An 8241-nucleotide genomic window follows, 5' to 3' on the forward strand; every position below is an offset into this window, starting at 1 on the left:
ATTTTCTAGAGAAAGACAAAACACATTAATTAAAGCAGTCACTGCCTTATAATCCAAAATAAATAAAGATACAATTTCTTTTCCACCATTCCTCAAATTTCCCAGTGGAAAGTGGGATATTGGCAGAGCTGGCTTTTCCGGTTAGCTTACTTCCGCAGCAGCTTCAAACGGCCTTGGAAGCACCAAAAACAAAAAACAAAAAACAAAAACAAACAAAAGGTAGCTGTGGCCAAAATAGCCTTTCCCCTTTTATAACCCTTTTCCCGTTTATAGAAAAAAGAGAAAATCTTAGGGTTTCATTCAGCTAGCATTCAGAAACAATAAAGAAAACAAAAAAATTTAAAACACAATCAAAGTAAAGATACTAAATCTAGGGTTAGGGGTAGCATTAAGGTTTGGGTTCTAACATCAGAAAAAATTGCAGAAACAATAGTATTTAAAAAGAAAAAATAAAAACAAAAGCAATCTTTCCCTCACTGATTCAATCATGAAAAATCCATTTCTGACTTTACCAAATCCAGAAATACAAAAGGGGAAAGATAGAGAGCAATAAATTGGGGATTCAGAGGAGACTTACCCTAGTGGAGGTGATGGAGTAGGCGAGTGGACTCGGAGGGATTGGTTACAGTATCATCTATTCTAAAATATCATATACATAATAATTACACAGAATTGGAAAGAAAGTAAAAGGAGAGGAGAAGAGAGGGCATGACCACAGATTTGTTGCTATTTATAGAATTCAATCCGCCATTATTATTAGGGTTTGGGTCTCCCTACACCTATATTGCAGCCACCTATCTGTGCACTGTATGCCCTTGCCATCCACGGACCATTTTTGCCATCTGGCATGTCTTACTTCTCTTTTCCATAAATACCCTGATCTTCTAGAAACTACCTGCGCACCACTTCGCCCACAATTACTCTTCCACTAGTGCTTCAACCAATGGTGAATCATATCATGAGGATAAAGTTGTAAAGTTGCAGGATTGAACCATGTACTTTCTTTTGTCTTTAAAAATAATAATAAATAAATAAAGAAGAAACCTGCACCGTAAGAAAACAATCCTAATACATTGGTAAATTATTTTGAATGTCTAGGCTAAGTTTTTCTTTCCATATAATTAAAATTTTGTAAATTTTTTTATTAGACAAAAATAAAACTTCAAATCAGGCAATAATCTTTAAAAATAATTTGAAGCCCAAATTTGATCAAATTAATATCATAAATTTATGAATAAAAATTGGTATAAAATGACTCTATTGTTTCTAATATACCTAAAATCATAAATTTTTTTTTCATTTTTTTTAGCTAGATAAACAAATCTCAAATTAAACAAGACTTAATGTGTTAAATTCATTAATGAGTCCAATAATTTTGAAAAATAACTTAAAACTCAAATAGTGATCCAATAATCTAAAAAACTTATGAACAAAATGTTAGCTTTTTTCCTATAACATGTGGTCATATATAATTATATTTGTGTAAATATTATTTTAAAGTATCAATTGATAGGTAGGTGAATCAATTGATTGAGTATCCAAGAGTTTTATATATGGAAGACTCAAATTATAAATGGGGAGTTAGAAAATTTTATTTATATGAATGTAGTGTTACAATTTTTGTAATCTCATCATTATGAAATTTAATTTGTACATTATGTTTATGAATAATGGAAGAAAATGGAAAAGTATAACTTATGCAATTATATAGATGCATTCAAGTTAATAACCTACCATTACCCATAAATTTATACATAATGGTTATAAATAATGAGTATAACTCTCATATAGTCTTTGATGGGAAGACTAAGAAATATACATCTTTTAATAAGTTAAGGTCTTAAGTCACACTCTCATTCTTATGTCCTTTTGTTGTTTTATTTTTTAACAACATACACTACACTAGTGTCTCATCCACTATATGAGAGTAATGAATTGAAGACCTTGACAATACAATTCACTAGGTGACTCAATCTCACTTCAAAAGTGTTATTGATATCATGAATCAAAGTAAGAATATGATCATTATTTTAGTACTTATATTTATTTTGTTTTATGCATCCAAAATTATTTTTTAAAATAATTATTTCCTCATAAAATTTATAAAAGTTTGGTTAACACAAAAATTGGTCTAAAGTAATAGGGAAACTCAAATTACTTCATTTCCTAACCTTAGATCTCATAAGGCACATGCAATCTATTCCTAGGCTTCTTTAGATCTAAATGCAAAAGAAAAAAAAAAGAATCAAAACTAATATAACATGGATCTAAAGATAAAAACATAATATTTGTGATTTAGATATTCTCAAATCGATTCTGATATGATAAAATAAACCATAGGCATTCTATATCTCATATATCCAGGGATCTTTTGTTTGATTACTCCTTTCATTGATCTTTGGTGCAAGAAAAGGGTTGTCTTCTCTAGAAAAAGGCTAGGGTTTTCTTTTCTAGAGTTTGGAAGACAATGGCCAAGAAGTTTAACCCTAAATCCCTAAGAGGGTTTATATAAGCTTTCTTGCAAGAGTTGAGATATGCCATAAATTTCTCAACTACATTAGCTAACAAAACAAAACAACTAACTCCTAAAAATACAAAAACAAACTGAGAAAATAAAGGGCTAATCTAAATAGATAAAAACACCCAATGGGGGGGGGGAGGGGGTGAATTGGAGTTAAAAAAAAATTAAAATACAATAAAATTAAGCACAAGAAGCACAAATATAAAGAGATAAGGATATAGAAAGCAAACTCAGATTTATAGTGGTTCGACACTTCCTTGCCTACATCCACTCTCCTCAAGCTCCTAACCGAGTGAGGGTTCCACTTATATTTGAAGCTTTAACCAAGCTTCTAATCACTTTTTACACTTGGGTTCTGGCTTCAATGGGTTCTTACACAATCTCTTTAAGTCTCTACTCACTTAAAGGTTTTAACACTCAATTGACAAGTTTGAATCTCTCAACCTATCTCAACAATGGTTCAAATACAACTCAATGCTAGGATAAATCACAAAGGTGCACTAAAGAATATGCAAATGAAGATTTAATGCACCAAGAAAAGAATGAGAGTTTTTAAGGCAAGAACAAGTAGGTAAACAAATAAATGCAAGTGTTCTATTTTTCATAAATGAAGTGAAACTCTCAATTTATAGGTTTTTAACCTCGGGAGCTAAAAAACCAAAAAATAGCCTCGACCAATTGAGTTGGGGGTCGACCGATTCACTAGTCGCTGAAGTATTAAATGCTTGGCAGGTGACCGTTACCCTTAACCGGGAAGGCAAATCCCTCGACCGAGAAATAAAGGTTATTGGAAGAGAAAGAAGATTTTTTCATCTCTTGATCGGAAATGAGTAACCGGTCGATCGGTACCCTAGCCAGTTGAGCTGGTTGGCCAGTGTCTCGACAGGTTCACCATTTTTGGCCCAAAAACCTATCTTTTTATGGTCTTTTTGCTTCTAGCACTTAGGCAAGGTCTTTAGGTAAAATAATATGCCAATTTTGAAACGTTTTGCCTAAGGTTCATTTGATAGAACTTGGATTTTGATGGAAATGTAACTTTAATGCATAAACCGAGTTTTCAAAGATGCATGAAATGATATGAAAATCTTAAGTGCACCCATGCATTCATCTTACATATGTTTCATATGATTAAAAGGTCTTTCAAAAGTCTTGATCTTGCATCCATTAGGTCATTTGATGAATTTCCAAATTAGCACTTGAAATTCTTTATAATTCAAACAAATTAGTAACTTAACCATGGTTTTTATCATCAAAACATAATTAGGAGAACCCTTGGGCTAACAATCTCCTATTTTTTATGATGACAAACCTTGGTTATCAAGGAGAAGAAGAATCTCCCCTTCAAACCAATGATGGATCAACAATCAATATTTAAGAACTTAAAACCAAAATGATCAAGACATATTAGAGAGAAATTGAAACAAGAAACAATGTAAGTCATCAAATATATAGGCATATCATATATCATAAGTCAAATGTATCAATGTTCAATATGTACGATCCAAAAAAAAATAATAATAATGCATGTGTGAGTCTCCTATATCTAGCCTCCTAGATCCTAAAATATCTTCCCTTTTTGGCAACATCAAAAAGGAAGAAAGGGGGTGTCTAATGAATCAAGGTTGAGGAGGTGGATATGGAAACACCGAACCCAAATAGGTCATCATCTTCTCATGTCGATGTTCCAAGCGATCCTCAATACGCTAAATCCTCTACTGGAGATACTCAAATTGTGAAGTGAAGCCAACCTGACACTGATCCATACAATCCTCCATGGAATAGAAATACGTATCACTAACCACAACAAGCTTCTCCATGCGAGTGCCAAGAGAGTTGATTTGAGTAGAAATCCATCCATGGAGTATGGTCAGGAGCAAGGGTGCTTGAGGAGGTGGTATCTTAGTATGGGTAGGCTCGGTGAATGTAGGTCCAAAGCAGGAAGGCTCAGTGTTTAACAACAAAGTAGATGGATCCTCTATAAAAGTCGGCTTAGTCATCATTGGCTCATATAAGACAGTCTCAAACTGAACACCCTTTGTCTGGAGTAGAGGAATGTCAAGCTCGAGTCATCTCTTCTTATAGTCACTCTGAAGGTCTACTCCATCTTCCATCTCTCGAATCTTTGTCTCCTTCTCAACTCCAGGATGTGCCTGACCTTGTCCTTGTCCTCGAGCCTGTGTTAGTGTTCTCTTTGCTTTTCTCACCCAAGAGCCATCTAGGGCTTTCTCAAATTTCATCATCCCCATGGATTGATCATCATATGTATCATATGTATTGGGGCCTCAAAATCCGTCTCTCAACTTAGGTCAATGTCAGCATCCTTTAATACTTCGGTAAGGAAGCGGCCATAGGGGAATACAAAAGTCGTGCTCTCGCAACATGCAATCATGAACATCATCATCAAATATCCCAAATGGATCTGTCTCCCAGTCAGAATGGAATCTATAAGGAATGCCTCATAATAAGAGACCTCATCTCGGTGTCCACCCTGTGGTAGTGTAGTACTCTACTGATAACCGTCAAGTTATGTGTTGAGGGTTTACCCATCCCGTGGGCATCTAGAAGTCCATAAATCTTCTTAATAGCCTCTCTAGGCTCAAATCCAGGCATAGTGGGCCATATCTTGGACTCGTATACTCTGAGTCCAATCGGAGCAATATCAAAGATACGATAGATGCTCTCCGAATCCAAAGAATTTTCAACTCCTCTAATAGTAGAAGTGATCAGGCTACCCATGTCGTAAGTCGTCCTTGAGTAGAATGCTTGCACTAACGTCGGAAAAACTAGCTCAGAAACAGTAACAACAGACAACCAACCCATCCTTGTGAATAATCCCTCAAATTCGAAGTGTTGAAGTTGAGAAAAATTAATGTTTCTCCCGGGAACTACTCGTCTTTGAGCAAAATGTTGCTTGTATCGCTGGTAGTCCTCCATAGTACGGAAGAAGGTGGTGTTAAATTGAGCCTTTCAACATGTCTCTAGCAAAGATAGCTCAGTTGGGCACTTACCCAGTGCCCTGGAGCTTGCAAGCTCTTGCCTGGAGGCCATAAAAGATGGAGACAGAGCAAGATGAAGAGAAAGAATTGGTAGAAGCTCACACCTGAAATCCTGACGAACGAAAATGGAGAGGGATCTATGCTAGAGCTGACTGTGACGCACCTAAGGAAAAAAAAACCACCCAAAATGGAAACCCTAGCCTTCAAAGTCTTCAAAACTCTCCCAAAATCAGGTCAATTGGTACAAAACACATTGAAATCGATCTCTAGAAGCCAAAACCAGAAAAACCCTGAAGAACGGAGGAGAACAATGTAGAAAAAGGAGCATGAGAGCCTCTTAAAAATTCCTAGCCCTGACGAAGTAGTAGACCAGTCCACAATCGGTCGACCACCTAGTCGACGCGGTCAATGATTTTAACTTTCCAATTTTTGCATACTTTTTCATTTTGTGATTCTCCCCCTGCCCTTTTTAGTTGAAATCCCCAATTTTTTATCCCAATGCCAAGGGAATTTTGATTTTTGATAAAAAAAAATTGATCATTATCTAAGTATATGTCTATATGATGCATATGACATGAAATTTATGCAATAAGAAGGCATTTTCATCAAGAATTCATTAAGCAAACATTATATCATAATGAAATCACCCCTAGTTGGCTTCTAATATCAACAAATTGTTCTTCACTTAGAGGTTTTGTAAAAATATTGACAAGTTGATCTTTAGTGCTTACAAATTCAAGTATTATGTCACCCTTTTGTGCATGATCTCTAAGAAAGTGATGTCTAATCTCTATATGCTTAGTCCTAGAGTGTTGCACAAGATTTTTTTGATATACTTATGGCACTAGTGTTTTCACATTTAATGGGAACATGCTCAAAAGATAAATCAAAATCACTAAGTGTTTGTTTCATCCCAAGGATTTGTGCACAACATAAATTGGATGCTATGTATTCAACTTCCGTCGTTGACAAAGCTACCGAATTTTACTTCTTACTATGCCATGAAACAAATGAGTGTCCTAAGAAATGACAAGTGCCACTAGTGTTTTTTCTTTCATCCTTACAATCGGTAAAATCATCACCCAAAAAACCAATTAATTCAAAGTTATCACTCTTAGGATACCATAAGCCTATGTCCATTGTCCCTTTCAAATACTTGAGGATCCTTTTTATGACACTTAAGTGAGATTATTTATGATAAGATTGAAATCTAGCACACAAGCATACACTATACATAATATCGGGTCTACTAGCAGTCAAGTATAACAAAGAACCTATCATGCCTCTATATACAATAGAGTCAATAGATTTACCTTTCTCATTCTTATCAAGTTTGATGATGAGCTCATTGGAGTCTTCATTGTTTTGACTTCCTCCATGTTAAACCTTTTGAAAATATCTCTTATATACTTTGCTTGATTGATGAAGGTTCCTTCCTCTAGTTGCTTGATTCGAAGTCCAATGAGTGATCTATTTGTTCTTGTGTGTAGCCTTGCTTCTTGACTGATTGAGTAAACTTATCAAACTAGGCCCTTAGTTATTATTTAAGGTCGTATAAAGACTTTCTTAGTTTGCACACCTTTGAATCGTAGTTTCCATCAAATCCTGGAAGAGAGTCCATGTACATTTTTTTTTCTAAATCTCCATTTAGGAATGTGCTCTTAATGTTTGATTATTGGAGTGTCTAATATAAATTTATTGCAATTGATAGGAGTACTTATATCGCATTCAACTTAGCAACTGGTGCAAAAGTCTTAGAGTAGTCCACACCATAGGTTTGGGTAAACCCTTTTGCCACTAGTCGAGCTTTGTATCTTTCCAAGGTGTCATCTGCATCATACTTGATTGTAAAAACTCATTTGCAGCCAACTGTTTTCTCTCCTTTGGGCAGATCAACTACTTCCCAAGTCTCATTTTTATTAAGAGCCCTCATTATGGTGACAAATTTTCATAAGATATGAAGTTAGGCATAGGATGCTTTCTGCAAGTTTTGAAACCTTTACGAAAAGTAATAGAAACATCTAAATTTTTTATTGACTCAAACTTGAACTTAGAAAGGCTTGACACCAAAGGAAGTTTACATGACAACTCATCTGAGTAACTAGTAAAGTTTTGATTTGTACCTGGGTTAGACTCATGGAGTTGTTGCAAAGTTGAATATTCTTTTTTTTGAAGATGTTTCTTCCTTGAATAGACATGAAGCTCATATTCTGTTTTACTTGTTTTTTCTTTCATTTCCATTTTTTCATGCTTGTGTAACGACATTAAAGGATTGGTTCCATTAATTTCATCTTGTAAACTACCTGAGTCTTGATCTATGGTTGTAGTGTTTTAATTCAAGTGTTGATCTATGGTTATAGTGTTTTGGTTTAAGTGTTGATCTGTGGCTACAATGTTTCGATTTAGGTACTGATTTATGGTTGTAATGTCTTGATTTTCTAGAGCTGAAGGAATAGGGTGATCAAGGTAAATTCAACTAAAATTGGTGGTTTTGGTTCTATTTGGAAAACATCCCCAACACAAAAATCTTCACTCTCACTCTCCCATTGAAAATGATTATTATCAAAATATGAGATTGTCTCAAAGAAAGTCACATTCATACACAAACAATATTCTTGAAATTGGGTCAAAACATTTATATCCTTTCAGTGTTGGTGAGTAGCCAACAAAGACACATTTCCTAACTTTAGGATCAAGTTTCCTACGATTGTGGCTATGAATATG

The sequence above is a fragment of the Vitis vinifera genome, chromosome 11, assembly GCF_030704535.1.
Source record: "Vitis vinifera cultivar Pinot Noir 40024 chromosome 11, ASM3070453v1".
NCBI lineage: Eukaryota > Viridiplantae > Streptophyta > Magnoliopsida > Vitales > Vitaceae > Vitis > Vitis vinifera.